This window comes from Leuciscus leuciscus, assembly GCF_965113295.1.
Source record: "Leuciscus leuciscus genome assembly, chromosome: 25".
NCBI classification, from domain to species: domain Eukaryota; kingdom Metazoa; phylum Chordata; class Actinopteri; order Cypriniformes; family Leuciscidae; genus Leuciscus; species Leuciscus leuciscus.
The window spans coordinates 3,479,580-3,495,618 of NC_138724.1; the positions used below are offsets into that span (position 1 = coordinate 3,479,580).

At 37.5% G+C, this 16,039-nt stretch overlaps 1 gene segment (V, D, J or C); it reads left to right on the plus strand.

The window, feature by feature from the left end:
• Positions 1-16,039, plus strand: part of LOC309490514 (Ig kappa chain V region Mem5-like) — a 243,030-nt gene that overhangs the window by 68,641 nt on the left and 158,350 nt on the right. Inside the window, exon 2 of the V gene segment in view lies at positions 11,640-11,959.

Sequence of the window (16,039 nt, forward strand, 5' to 3'; positions counted from 1 at the left end):
TTTCACATCTTGAAAACTGTACAATTACCTGAAGGCAGTTTCGAAGGTAAATACAAAAATGGAGGGTAAGAATGACTCTGTCATCGAAATTGTGTACACCATCCTCCCATTCTTGATAGCGAATCATCATGCCACATGAACTGCATTTTTTGGAATAAGTTGTCACACCTGTATTACATGAAATCATTACAGTATTGTCACCAAGTAAAACTTGTAACAATAAATAAATACAACTCAATGTTAATTTTACATGACACTTACCCTCAACGACTCCCTTCAGTGAGATTATTTTTGCTGATTTGGTTATTATGAAGGGTTTACTGAGAGGAACATTGGGACATTCTGGACAAAGTAGTTCCTTTGGGATCAGATGCATTGGAAGTTCAGCCTCACTCGCCAAGCCACAAAACTCTGAGGGCAAGTCCGCAGGAAGCTTTTTTTTCCTGTGTATGTATTTCACTATTCTTTTTAAGTTTTCTTTTTGAGGAGGGTATCTGTATTCAAGAAAACAGGGTTCCATTTCAGGCTCTTCTTCTTCTTCTTCTTCAGCCTCATCATTTGTATTTTCAAAATGCTCCTTCATTGTTTTGAATAGGTGCCACTTGGCTATGCACTTGTGAATACAAGCCTGTTTTCCTGTAGCACAATGACAGTGCCATGTGTTTTTGACTAAGTCAAACATTACCATCATTCTGCCAAACTGGTTGCAGTAGGAGAGGTGTGGCTCATAAACAGACACAAATTTCCTTGTGGAAGAGCTTCCAACTTGAACCTCAATACTGAAAGGGATGCCTTCCTCACTTGCTGCTGCTTGTTTCTGGAGACATATCTTTTTTTTCTCTTCACTGAACCACTTGCTGCTCACAATTTCTCTGAGGACATCTTCCTCAAGCTGGATCTTAGACGAGAGGGGTGGTGGACAGTACTTCAATGACTGAATATGGGCACAGTCATATGTAACAAAACCACTCCTGTGCATTACCTCTGTGTTTCGGATACAGTCGTCCAATGCGCACCTAATTTGGTGGTTCATGCCAGATGTTTTTTTCTGGACATGAATGGGTCCACTGTTACTGTTAAATGACTTTAAAACAGCATATATTCCCATATCAGTGTCCAGACATTCGCACGCTAAATGTTGATCCACTCTTATATCTTCTTTGATAATCGGGTGTCGTCTCCTCATGTGTTGTTTAAGATTTTTTTTATTCAACACAACTGCACATATTGTGCACTGCACCTGTTTCACTTGAGAAGATTTGCCAACTGTTGGTGATGTTGGTGTCACTTCATCCAGCACAGGGTGAGCCTGGGGCTGGTGCTCTGGCCTCTGGTTTGCCCCCTGTGAATTCTGTGATTGGCAGGTGCTGAGATGTCTCAATAAATTATTCCTCCTCGGAAATGTGAGGCCACAACCACAGCAGTGGTAGTGACTGCCCTTTCTGCAGCCCAAATTGCATATGTACATCAAAAAGTCTGAATAAAAAAAGTAAAAAAATCAAATAGTTGGCCCACGTAACGTGAAACAATGGCTTGGCAAATTTTGATAGACAGCTAAAGACAGCTGACCATCAGTAACTACATCACTAATAACATTATTTTTGTAATTTTATAACCAATCAATAGAAGATTTCATAGAAGGCCATGATACAGGGCATAGTGCAATATATGCGACAGGCTGTGTACAATACATGAGTCAGTGTGCAATATAGGACAAACACTTTTTATAACTTTATGAGCTTCTGATTAAGTGATGCAGATTTGTGGATTGTGCATAACATAGATGGGGAGAATCTTATGATGCGTAATTGGTGGAGGGGTATTTGGTCTGTGTGTGTGTTTATGAGTGTCTGCATTCATTTATTTATTTACTATACTGATGGGACAATATTTAAAGGAAAACCATGATATAGGGTAGGATGCAATACATGTTGTAGGCTGTGTGCAATACATGAAGTAATGAGGCAGTGTGCAATAGAAGATTGTGATGCAGATTGTGGACTGTGCATTACTTGAATACTTATCATGGGGCTATTTTATATGATATGTACTTGTAATGGGGAGGGGAATCTCTCCGTGTATGCATGTCTATGTGTGTGTTTTGTTTATATTGTGTAAACATGATTTTGTGTGTACCCGTGCCAGACTCTCACTTCCCCAAGATGAATTTCTCCACTCTGGAGACAACAAAGGCTTATTTATATATCTAAAACATACCTCCATGATGCACCACTGTCTTTAGATGGCTCTGCATGTGGGTGTAGCAGGGTGAAGTGTATCTGTGTTGATTATTGGCCAGTGTCATGTGAAACCATTGAACCTATCAACAGTCTGGTGTCATGGTATAAAAAGGGGAGGTTGTTTGTCACTTGGGATGCGTCGTCGACACCCGTACCGCCCCTTTACGGAGGCCACCATTTATGAATGGAGAGTATGAAGTGCTGTCTCGGCTCTGTGCGGCCGTGCACAGTCTGCCCCGGGCTTTGAGGTTGGTAACCTACGTCTGTTTTGAGGATTTTCATCAATGGAATGTGTATTTACTATTTTGAGTCTGTGTAGTTCATTGACGAGCAACCGGCGGTATGTTGAGGCCAGCGAACACGCATAGTGCTGCGCTGAGAACGTTTCCGGTATGTATGAGAGCCATTCGCGTGGTTTGTCCCTTTTATTGTTTTATTAGTAATTTTTTCTGTTTCATGTTCGACAGATTTGAGTGACGAGAGCAAGGGTTTCACCTCTATATTGCGGGAAGAGATGCGCGTCTGTTGACGTAACGCACTGCTGTCTTGCCTGGGCTTAGTTTTGTCGTCTTTTCGTTGGAGCGAACTTGAACTTGCATAACAGCGAGCTGGGACGATTCCTCGCCGCAGTGTGCGAATTAACGTGGAAGCGCGGCTGTTTCCTCGCTGACTTGTTCTGCTCTTTGAGTGTGTGTGCGGCCGACCGTGGCATGTTTGTTTTATTTTGATGTGTCTTTTGGTTTGTTTCGAATTTTAATTTAGATTTCTTTATTTTTGTCTTGTGCTCATTTTTGCGTATTTTGTATGTAATTTATTTTTCTTTGTTTAAGTTTAATTAGTTTATATGTTTTGTTTGTGTATTTTTATTTATTTAATGTTTGTGAACTGACGGTGTCCTTTCTTTTTTTCTCGTAAACAACGTGACGAAGAAAGTGTATTGAGGAGGGGTTTATAGCTGCTGTTTAACGGGGTTTACATTGAGTGCTGTGTTTGAGTGACCTGACTTCACCAGAGCGGGTGTGTGTGGATATTAAGTGTGTTGTGTGAATTGAGGGTCACAGCAGGCCATCTCCCTCCTAATTAAGCTTTCTTGTGTATTTGTATTTTTGTATTTATTTCTTTATTTTGAAGTTTTGTAAAGTGGTGTTTGTTTTCCTTTTCTTTTTGACATGTGAATATTGAGCCCTTGATAGATTAATGTATTGATGGTTTTAAATTTTGTATTTGAATAAAACTGCCTCATCATTGATATTCCCTGGCCTATCTCTCTGCTTACCCATTTCTTTTGGTAACGAACCTGTGCGCTCCCTGATTTGGGGCTGATAGTTCCCGGTATATACCGGGTGGCGTAGTCGAACGTTATATAATAGTTTCATACAGTTCCCTCAGTACCTGACGCCACTGGCTACATGGGTTTCCACCCTGGCATAGTCCCCCTGGCATAGTACTGAAGAGTGTAACTACAGTGAAAGGAAGACATATGGAGAACATTAACCAAACTCAAATGTATTCTTATACCATCTTGCTGCTGCTTGAACTTGCTGCGTTGTCTAACGTGTTCAACAAACAAGCAACACGGATGCATAATGTTTCTTACATCTTTACTTTGAATGACGTTTAGATGGAAAGAAACAATGTGCGTTGCTGACGTTCACACAAAAACACAATGACAAGTTTTGTCAGTATTTAACTTACCTAAGCAATCATAGATTGTTTATAAAACCAAACAATCTAACAACGTTCTGGCTAGCTGAACCTAGAACTACGGCTTACGTCGAGCCTCAATTATAACGTTACCCAACCCATGCCATGCCATCATTAACTAACTTGCTAACTTTCGTTGTCAGTTGTCACCGAAGAGGGTCCGACCACATTCTAACATGACGCTGGAATTGCTCAAACTGTACAAATAAATTATACTTACGGACATAACTTCTCATGAAACACGCTAACACTTTGACGCAAAGACTTTTACCATATTCCCAAAAAGCGGAAATTACGCCATTCCCAGAAGGCAGTGCAAAACTCTTTCTGATTGGTTGATAAAACGCTACAGGAATGCCCATTGGGGAGTTTCTGTGGCTCGTCTGGAACGCCCATGCCGCAGTCGGACCCTCCTCCACTGATACAGCTGAGAGAAACTGCAGCTGCTGATGGAGGATCACAAACTACACAATATCAAACCTTTCACTGACTTTATTATTATGATGTACTAAATAAAACATGAAACACAATCTTATATCCCTTACTAAACTGCTTTACTGAAATGTGGAGAAAATGTGAGTGGTGCTTGTCCTTGTAAAGCCGCTACAATGTAATAATTGCTTCCATTACTTCCATGCTCCACCACTAGAGGAGTGAAGATATTACACATCTTTATATCACTGAGTTCCCTATCTGTCAGCGAGAGAGTTTTCCTGCACTTCATCTAGAAAGAGAAATGTCACACTTCACATCAGAACGCCTACTCTCTCATCCCCGCATAGAAAGACACGCGTACGAATGAGACGCTGAAATTAAAATGGTTAAAAGCACCATTTTTAAGGAAAATGTACTAATCACACTGATGCACATTATGACAGAAACCCTTAACCCTCTGGGGTCTAAGGTGTTTTTGGGGCCCTTGGGATGTTTTGACATGCCCTGACATTTGTGCTTTTTTCAGTTATTTATAAACATGATAATGGCAAAGGTGTAAATTCACTCTATATAGCACAAACAGGGCTACCATGATATGTGAGCAACAAGAATGTAGATGTTTGTATTTTTAAGAGAATAATGTTTATGCGTGGTTATTGAAAAAAATAAAAATGAAAGTTGCTGAAATAAGACCACAAAACTCATACTAAATATGTGTCCATAAGACTTTTGACTAATGGATGTTGTCGCTTCGAGTTCTGGCTTCAAAATTATGTGAAAATAGTCTTGCTTTATCGTTCACATAAAACAATACATTGATTTAAATTGTGTAAGACAGGTTTTGCTTGGAAAGCCAATATGCGAGGGGGGCGTAAAGGGGGAGTGATTTACACCTGAGAATACAATGTCCCACCCATTATGCGTAATGAGCCATTCATTCAGGTGTGACACTGACTGAGCCACAATGCAAGGACAAAAGATATATTTAGATAATATTTATATTCTATCTTGTAAATATGTTTTGCTATTTTATTAAAACGGTTACAATTACAACAATAATTACAATTTCAACAATATTTCAAGTGTACTCTTTCTTTGTAAAAAAAAAATGATTATAGGCCTACATTTTATCATATGTATTCATTAGTTTGAATATAGCCAACATTGGAACATCTAACATCTTAGTTGATGACTTTATTTTTAACAAAAATAGTATTTTATATATATATAGAACATATGAGCAGAAATTGCTAAACAAAAGCTTATTTGATGTGGCAGTATATTCTACAGTAAAAACTGTACCCAAATCTAGTCAACAAAATGTTGTCTTTCATATTTCGCCTGACTGTAACGTTGTTTTTATGAAATATTAGGGCATATAAATGTTAATTTGCAGTTTAATACGTTGCTTATACAAATAGCCTACATTTTATTTCAACATATTTCAGTCGATTTTTACTCATCTCAGTATAGCAATACAGTTTGCTAAAACATCATCATTCATTCACACACAGAAAGCGATTTAAATTTAAACTGTCTTTTCGCGAACTGTGGTAAAAAAAAACTTACTACAGTATTCCTCAGCTCAGTCGGATCCTTGCTCCTCGGAATACCCGCACTTCTGAGGTACATTTTCCATTATTATTATTCCTCACAGCGCTGCGAGACGGTGTAAACAAGAAATGACCTGAATAAACTTGTGTTTTCTCGAGCTGATATGGGGGCGTTCACAGGCTTGCCTCAGTCATTTGCGTTTGAATAGCGCGCGCTCTCCGTGGGCGGGGTCACATTAAAAATAATTAGATGAGATGAGAACAACTGACATCTCGCTCTTTTCTTACAGATTACATGAACTGAGAATATTTGTTTTTTATATAAATTACTTCATTTAAAAGAAGAGAATTCAAGCTTCATGCCTGTGTGTCTGTATGTCTGTTTGACTGAGTATTCGCTGAGTTATTGTTCATTTTCGGACGCGTTTCAGAATGGACTTCACTGACAGAGAGAAAGCAGAACTCACATCATGTTTATTTTTCTTTATTTGGCAAAAAGCACAACACTTTGTTTTTATTGTGAGTATACACAAAAATAATACACATTTAACAGGATCGATTGATGTATGAAACTGGTTTGTAATATCAAAGTCAACAGAGTATTTGGACTCTCGTTTGAACTGATATGAACAAAAACGAGCCTATCGCGCCGGCGTGATTGCCGATTGCCTCAGGAGGTTAAAATGATCTACATTCATGATTCTCCAGACAAAACCTAGTGTCTTATCAGCCTGACAAACATAAACAAAAATATTTTTATATACACTGAATATGTTCAATTAATCACTAAATGGTTCAATAATATTATTCTGAAAGTAAAATCTTCTAGAGAGTTTATGAGTTTGTTATCAGCACAAGCTGTTGTAAATCCTGCCCACTTCTTTGCATTGTCAGCACATGCTTCAGTGCTCTGAGAGTGTTTATAGTGCTGTGAGTTTAACACTTCATGACTGAGAGCAGAACACAATCTTCATCATCACACAAGACTAAACTACAGCAATGAACACAATCAACATCTTCATCTGGACCATTGCACTGTTTATTCAAGGTTTGTGTAATAAAGGTTTTACTATGATTATTAGTTCTCTTAAAATGTGAAATGTTTATATATTTATCATATACTGTATATCATCATATATAATTTTCATTTTTGTGTGTGTTTTCTTTCAGAGTGTAGAGGACAGATCACTGTAACTCAGAGTCCATCAATACCAGCAGTTCAACCAGGAGAAGTAGTCAGAATAAACTGTAAAACCAGCAGTGATGTGGCTTTATATAGTGGTAATCAATATTACTTAGCCTGGTACTCACAGAAACCTGGAGAAGCTCCTAAACTCCTCATATATCAGACATCAACCCGTTATACTGGAACTCCATCTAGATTCAGTGGCAGTGGATCTGGCAGTGATTTTACTCTGACCATCAGTGGAGTCCAGACTGAAGATACAGGAGATTATTACTGTCAGAGTGTACACAGTGGTCCAGTGTTCACACAGTGATAAAGAGTCGTACAAAAACCTCTGTCAGTCAGACGTCACAGTGACTGCACTGATACAGCTGAGAGAAACTGCAGCTGCTGATGGAGGATCACAAACTACACAAATAATTAATTCATTGAGTAAATATACATTTATCAGTAGTAATTTATTTGATATGAAATAAGAGTTAGTGCTGATATTCATTATGGCACTGGGATGTTTTATTGTCAGTGTTTCAGATCACAGTATGAGAGCGATGCGGAGTGAAGCAGAAACACCAGTTGTTCTTAATGTGTTTTCTCACTCCAGGATTGATCTCAGTGGTTTCTTTCATCAGTGGTCGTGGAAATAATATATACTAACTAATCAGATTTGGTCTGAAAGGAAAGTTAGAAAGTTCTTGCTTATAGAACTGTTATATAAAGTAATATCACATTCACAGTCGTGCTGCTCTTCATGTCTATGGTAGAATCACAGGCGTGCTGATATTCAGTATAACGGCACTCTTGATCAAAGACTTCCCAACATTTCTTTCACTAATGGTCCCATCACACTCATCACCTCTGGCAATCACACTGAAATAACGGTAACACTTTAGAATACTGTTCCTTCATTAATGAATAATTACACAGGAACAAATGAGTAATGCACTATTAACATTGTAGTAACTACTATTAACTAAAAAGAAACTCTGATTAACGAATTAGTAAGTCATAGCATTCAGTCGAATGTGGTAGTTCACTGTTAGCTAATCAGTAACTACTGGGGATGATCCGATTCACGTTTGGCCTGACGAGCTTCAGCAGATACAACTTTTTTTTTTTATCAATATGTGGAGTTTGTGTTTAAGTCTGTGTTGTGCTGGGAGCAGGTTGTTTCTTAGTGTTATCAGACATGTCATAAGTTGCAGTGTCGTCGCTGTTGAGTGCAAAGTCAGTGGACGAGGCGAGAACATGCAGGTCTCAGTCACATCACTGGATTTCGCGGTAAATCCGACCCGGCACCTTCACATAAAAATAAGAATACTTGCTTTCAGAGGTAATAGCAAAACCCGCCAAGTGGATCATTTTAATGTGAGATTACAACCCCTTCACACACAGGCAATAAAAAAAGGATTCATTTTAGTAGAAAAACTACATATAGCCCCTTTAAGGAAAAACTACTAATCACACTGATGCATATTATGACAGAAACCCTTAACAATGTTTTAAAACCATAAGTGCAGTGATTATGATACAAATTGAGAGAAAAACTACCTTTGCAATGTATCTTCCTATGGTGTCTCTATAATTAAAGTCCCATCACAACAATTCAAATCAGAATCACTACAGCAACATGATTTTGGTTCATTTTTAAATTGATAACAGTGACTATGCGGTTGCACTTTATTTTACAGTATGTGAACTTACATGTACTTACAATGTAGGGGAGCGCGGGGCACAACCTAACGCAGGGTTAAATGTAACACAGACCTTTTACACAGTTAGTCAGGGTCAGGTTGTGTTTCTGCTTATTTTCTCTCGCTGCCAGGAAGACGGTCTCCGCGGATCTGTGGAAAGTTTTGACAAGATTTCGTGAAGATTCTGGACAAAGAGTGTTTTGACACCATGCAAATAATTTTTTTTTCATCATAGTTTTTTTTTGGTTTCTGAGTTAGGTGTACGTCTCCAATCTAACTTTATATTACCTTAATCACTGTCTTGAAAATGTCAGCAACTTCTAGCAACTGTTAGCTAGGCTTAAAATATGTTTTACACAGCGGGTTAGATGTAGCACAGTGTTATAACTAATCCACCAAGTGCACAACGATAATGAAATGAAAACAGGGAGCCACACAACTTTTCAGGTTTGAGTATTTATTTATATATTTATTTTGCCACATTTAACTTTGTTGGACTTTTACAAACAATGTTGGAATTTAAATGTCAAAGTATGATTTTTTTCACATTTGTTTACTATGCATTGTTTATTTTTTAAGAATATGGTCTGTTTTTCATGCAATAAACCCTTTAAAATGTGATTTTAAGCTCGATTTTATTATTATTACTGTTATTATTAATAATAATAATTTTGCATGCAGCTGCCACACACAAATATAATGCAATAGCAATTACAATATTTGATGATTTTATTTATTTATTTATTGCAAAACTTTGCAGCCCATTCCTATATCTCTATCCGTGATATTGATCCATAATAGAATTGGATGAGGGATGGATGTATGGATATCTTTCTTTACAGATGCACAAACAATATCAAACTATACAGATAAAATAGTACTGAATTAAACTAACTAATTGTTCAACTAACCTTCTGTCTGTTACAATTAACCCCACATATGGGGTAAGCTGTGACATCTGCACTTCTGTCACTTTCAGTGCAACTGTTTAAAAATGGAAGGTCCTAAAAAAAACATTAAGTGTTCATTTGTAGCAGAGATGTGTGTGTTGCTTCTGTAAAAAAAATAAAAATAATAATAATTGGGCCAAAACCAAATGTGTTAGGCTGTGCCCCGCTCTCCCCTACTGAGAAAAGTACTGGGTAATATAAGGTAACTACATGGGTTCAGGGTTAGTACCTAGTTATTACCCAGTTATTTCAATTACTATAATAACTATATAGTAAGAACATAAAATAAAAAACTACCGACTATCGAACATTGTTTAGTGTGGAATGATAAAACACAGTTCTATATTATCTATTCATTGTTACACCTCCAAAAAATTATAATACACTAAAACTCATGACAAACAACCAATTCTAGATGTAACGAGGAATTTGAAAATATTATAAAACATTTTAACTTTGGTTACAGTTATTTATGAAAACATATATGACATTATAACATACGCTACTGATACCTTTATAATGCATTATACATAATGGCTTCAAGTAAAGTGTTGCCACAATATCTAATAATCATTATTATTAATAAATGTTGTTCTTGTTTCAACTGTAAAACACTTTCTGAAATCTAAATTGTATTTTTTTATCAGGTGATTAAATAGACAGACTTACCGATCACCAGTTTAGTTCCTCCACCGAAAGTCCACCACAGTGATACAATCTAATGAAACGCTCGTACAAAAACCTCTATTCCACTCGAGTGAACACACACTCCAGCAGAGAGAGAGAAACAACACTTCAACACACTGATATTAGAAGATCCTCAGCTCTTCTCAACACTCACTCATTCAGATTTGACTAAATGCTTTCTGATATAACACTGTTTAAAGAAATATATTTGATGAGCTGTGACCTCTGAGGTGACCTTTGACCTCTTTGATCATGGATGATGTTGTGGAGTTTCTCATAATGATGCTTCTGTTCTTCATATGCAGATCAATCATCATGATTCACAGAAAAACCTGCAGCTTCAGACTTCAATCTTCAGCAAAAATCTCTTCAAATAATGAGTTGATTGAATATTAGAGCCAAAGTCAATAGAAAGTGTCAACAATGAAAATATAAAAGGTATTTTGCATGTTCTACACAGTCAAGCATGTTTTCATATTCAAGGTCTGTTCTAAAAGTATCTGGACTGGTTATGAATCTCCACACAAGATCATGAAACGTGAACAAGCTCTAATATGTCTCCATCTTTAACAGCCTGTTTCTTCTCCATTTGATGATTTCAGACACACATGAGGCTTCATGATAGATGGAGTGACACCATGAACTCTGATTAGAGATTCACAATCAGTCCTGATACTTTCTGAACAGACTCATGATTCATGATCTTACTTTAGTGATGGCGGTTCATCTAGTGGAAGTGTAGCAGTGATGATGGTCACATGACTGAATATGGACACAGAGATGGACGTTCATCTGCACATCCTCAGTGTCTCAGGAGTCACAATAAAAATACAAAATAAAGTCATGATTCTGTAACTCTAGTGTATATTAGTTTGTTATCAGCACAAGCTGTTGTAAATCCTGCCCACTTCTTTGCATTGTCAGCACATGCTTCAGTGCTCTGAGAGTGTTTATAGTGCTGTGAGTTTAACACTTCATGACTGAGAGCAGAACACAATCTTCATCATCACACAAGACTAAACTACAGCAATGAACACAATCAACATCTTCATCTGGACCATTGCACTGTTTATTCAAGGTTTGTGTAATACAGTTTTTATAATGATTATTAGTTCTCTTAAACTGTGAAATATATATTTGTACTGTATATCATCATGTATATCATTTTCATTTTTGTTTGTGTTTTCTTTCAGAGTGTAGAGGACAGATCACTGTAACTCAGAGTCCATCAATAACAGCAGTTCAACCAGGAGAAGAAGTCAGAATAAACTGTAAAACCAGCAGTAATGTGTATAATAATGATTACTTAGCCTGGTACTCACAGAAACCTGGAGAAGCTCCTAAACTCCTCATATATTATGCAACAACCCGTAATACTGGAACTCCATCTAGATTCAGTGGCAGTGGATCTGGCAGTGATTTTACTCTGACCATCAGTGGAGTCCAGACTGAAGATACAGGAGATTATTACTGTCAGAGTTTTCACTATCCGAACAGTCAGTATGTGTTCACACAGTGATAAAGAGTCGTACAAAAACCTCTGTCAGTCAGACGTCACAGTGACTGCACTGATACAGCTGAGAGAAACTGCAGCTGCTGATGGAGGATCACAAACTACACAATATCAAACCTTTCACAGACTTTATTATGATGCAAGTAAACATGTAACATATAATCTTATATCCCTTACTAAAATGGACCAACATTTTTTAGAAAATGTGAGTGGTGTTTGTCCCTGTAAAATTTTCCACTTCAATGTAATCTAACTGTAGGAAAGTCAATCACTTTAATTGCATTTATGAGATGTTAAGTAATTATTATGAGAAAATGTCTCATTATTATGACTTAAAGAATCATATTTTTTTACTCAACCATGGCGGAAACGTGCTTCAATACTTCACTGTAGATACAACTTACTGTATATTTATGCCACTTATATTTAAGCGATCACATGAATATACAGCTACAAATGATCTCACTAAAAACCCGTCAGTCATGAATGATCACGTCTGTCTGCTGATCTCTGATTGGCTAAAAGTGTGTTCTCGTCAGCGATGTCATCACCAACACCAGTCGACTCTGCGGTGGGCCGGTGTGTTTACACATCATGATGACTGATTTTATGGACTACATGCACACTTGAGTTTTGTTTATTAACCAGTTAATCTATAAAATGTAGGTGTTTGAAAACCGCCAAACCAATTTTTACCAGAACAATCAAACTCAAAACTGCCCAAATCTGGCAGCACTGGCTTCATGTCGTTACATCACTAGGGGGCGATGATCTCTGTGAACCCATGAACCACTGTCTATTTCATTTGACCTGATCTCAGATCAGTTTTTTAAATATTAATGTTTATTGACACATTTTTATAATAAAAAAGGAGTTGTAGTTAAAAGTGTCTAATTGGTCTGATTACCAAGCTCTCCATAAAACAAACAAAACAAGCCCTTCAATTTAATAAACTAACACATATTATAAAGACATTTCGTATTTACTGGTATTAGATGATTTGGTAATTACATTGAATAAAAACTGATAAAATAAAAAAATTTAATAAAAATTTGAACTTTCAATAAAAACTGTTTTCATGCTGAGTTTTCTCTGTTCTGACCAGCGTGTGAGAGCCTCGAAACAGTGAGTCATTTTGCAAAGCAATTTGTTCAATGGTTTCTGAAAGCTTTGTTTTAGAAACAGGAAAGTTATCAGTGACGCAAACAGAGTTCAATTTGGCTGTAAAGCTGCTCTAAAAAGAAAAGTGTCATTGTTCAGCTGAATTCAGTTCAGTGTTGATTCAGTTCTGTTCAATAACTGTATAAAGTATATCAATTATAAAAATAGTTAATTTTCATTATTAAGCAGCTCTGCAGAAAGCCGTGATGTCATCGTCCAGCTCAGTTCAGTTCTCATATAATGGTGTCAATGCAGGAGATCATGAATATTAAGAAGAAGTGTCCTCAACTAAGCAATCCAGAGGCGACAGTGGCAAGAACCCAAACTCCACCAGAGACAGAATGAAGAAAGAAAAACAGGCTCCGTCGGGGTCAGTTCTCCTCTGGCCAAACAACGAACATGGTGTGTGTTAGGACTCCAGGCCGCTTCACAAGTCAGACTGTGGACTGATATCATTCAGAGTATTTTATTCAGCTCCTGCTTGAAGATTGGAAAAGATTACATGAAGGTAAAAGAGTAGCAAAACTTGAGAGCATGTAGATGTGAATTTGAGAACTTGTACAATAAATATTTGTTCTTGAAAACCTGTTGAATGTTGAGATTTGCATTCGCAGGCAATAGTCACAAACCTGTATTCTGAATTTGAAGCTGCAGACAAAGTCACAAATGTTAAAATACCATTCACAGAAATACAATGATAAACACAAAAACTTGTATTCTTTCATTCACATTCGCAGGACAACCTCGATAAAAAAAACACCCAAAAAAAAAACCACACAATCATCTTAAAAAGAGACCGTATTATAGGCGTATTATCTCATCAACACTCGTACCTCCTCGACCGAATGGGTATTTCATCGCAAACATCTAGATATAAAAAAGAAAATTAAAAAATATATTTATCTTGACAATTAATCAAAGAACACTAGAACAATAAATTAATTAAATGACTTGCTCATTTTTTCAGCTGAATGATTCCTCTTGAAACCGATGGTCTGCGTCTGCTGGATCTTCCTCAGGATTTAACCGCCAAAACCTTTTTTTCTTACGGCTGAGTTCCTTAATTCTAGTAGTGGCCCGCTTGTGACAAAGCAAACTCGGGCCGAAGGTAAATCCACACAGCTACACCGAGTATGGACCTGACACCAGTACAACTGCGTTCAGCCGAGGCTGGCCCACACAGAAAAAGCTGTCAGTCAGCCAGAAGTGTTTTGCACAGTCGGCACGGATCTGGCCCATTATCTGTTCACCGATGCCGACAGTGAGCCAACAGTGACGCATTTCAGCCGGAATCAGCCCAGCTGTGCTTGCTATCTGCAACATTGTTTAGTGTTTTGGACTGATAAAAGACCGTTCAGTTATCTTAGGCCTGGGACACACAAGACAATTTTCAAATCTTAATTTAAAACGGCGGGAGATCACAGACATAAGGGCAGTTTCAACCCATTTTGATCATTATAATCATAGGCGGAGCGTGTGTTAGGCTGGGCCATCCCTGGCCACAGCCACGGGTCAAAAAACAACGGGGGATTGGGACAAAAATGCACCTGCACATTTAAACTAAATCTAGTAGTAAAGTGAAAATTAAATAAAATTGTGTGCTTGCGGCATTACATTTAGATCTGCTTATGTTGAATCATACTTTTTACCTGTTTTACAGGTGTAGCGGGACATTGAGAGGGAAAGCAACCTCTAAAGATGTAGCTGACTATGCCACCCTGTTAACCAGGGAAACTAGTTTAATGAGCACAAGGCTCCTATATCACAATCTTACCACCCTGTGCACAGGTCTCACCACAACACACACACATCAATAAGGTCAAGCATGAACACACAGCACTCCGTGACCAAATCCCAGCACCGCACGTGAGGGCCTACCAGCCAGTGTTGGGAAAGTTCACTTTCTACATGAACTATTTCAAAGTTCAGTTCACAAATTTAAAAATGAACTAGTTCAGGTCATAGTTCATACTTCAAAATGTTGAACTAAGTTCACAGTTCCAAAAATGAACTAGATCATAGTTCTTGTTTTCCATATGTTGCTGCGAGCTATTACTTTTCAAAATTATTGCCACAGGCCATATAGAACCACAGACAGCAATTATTTGATCAGTTTTAACACTGAAGCTATGCGTCAGATTTCATCTTCATATCCAATTTTGAATCCTTATCCAACCAGGGTTTACATTAGCATTGAGGGGACAGCATTTCCCCATAGTCCACACTAGAGCTGCAGCTTTCACCCCTACAGTATATTCTCAAAAACATGAGGAAAAACGTGCTGCTTTAATGGCCTTTTTTACAGTTTTTCTCGATTGCTTAAACACATTTCTTGAAACTATGCCTCATATTCTCAAAACAGTAAACACAAATCCATAACGTCTCACCCAATTCCCCAAACATCCTATTTTCAGGTCAAAATGAAGCTCTACACTCAAAACCATTCACTCTTGCTGAAAAACCAAACTTTGGCCTCAGACAGGACACACAAGCCCTCAAAATCACACACACTACAACATAGTCTAACACACTGGTGCAATAAATTCAAAACAACATTTCCAAAACTGGTAAGTTATGTTACTTGTGGTTCCCCCCCTCACAAACCTTTTCACATGATGAACACAAAAGACACAACCAATGGATACATTGGCACATTTTTATTCATTCATGTACTACACACACACACAAAAAAAATTTACTCTTTTTTTTTTTCTCTCAAATTTTTTTTTTTTTTCATATTTACTGTAAGATGTGTGTGACCATCATATGACAGTGAAAGAGCACACACAAACCTTATTCTAATATGGAAGTGTATTGGAATGGTAAATAGTGTTGGTAGGTGACAGGAGGGCCTCCACTCAAGGAGACAATAATGAACACATCTAAGAATGTTCCAAATACCATCATTGGCCTAGAAAG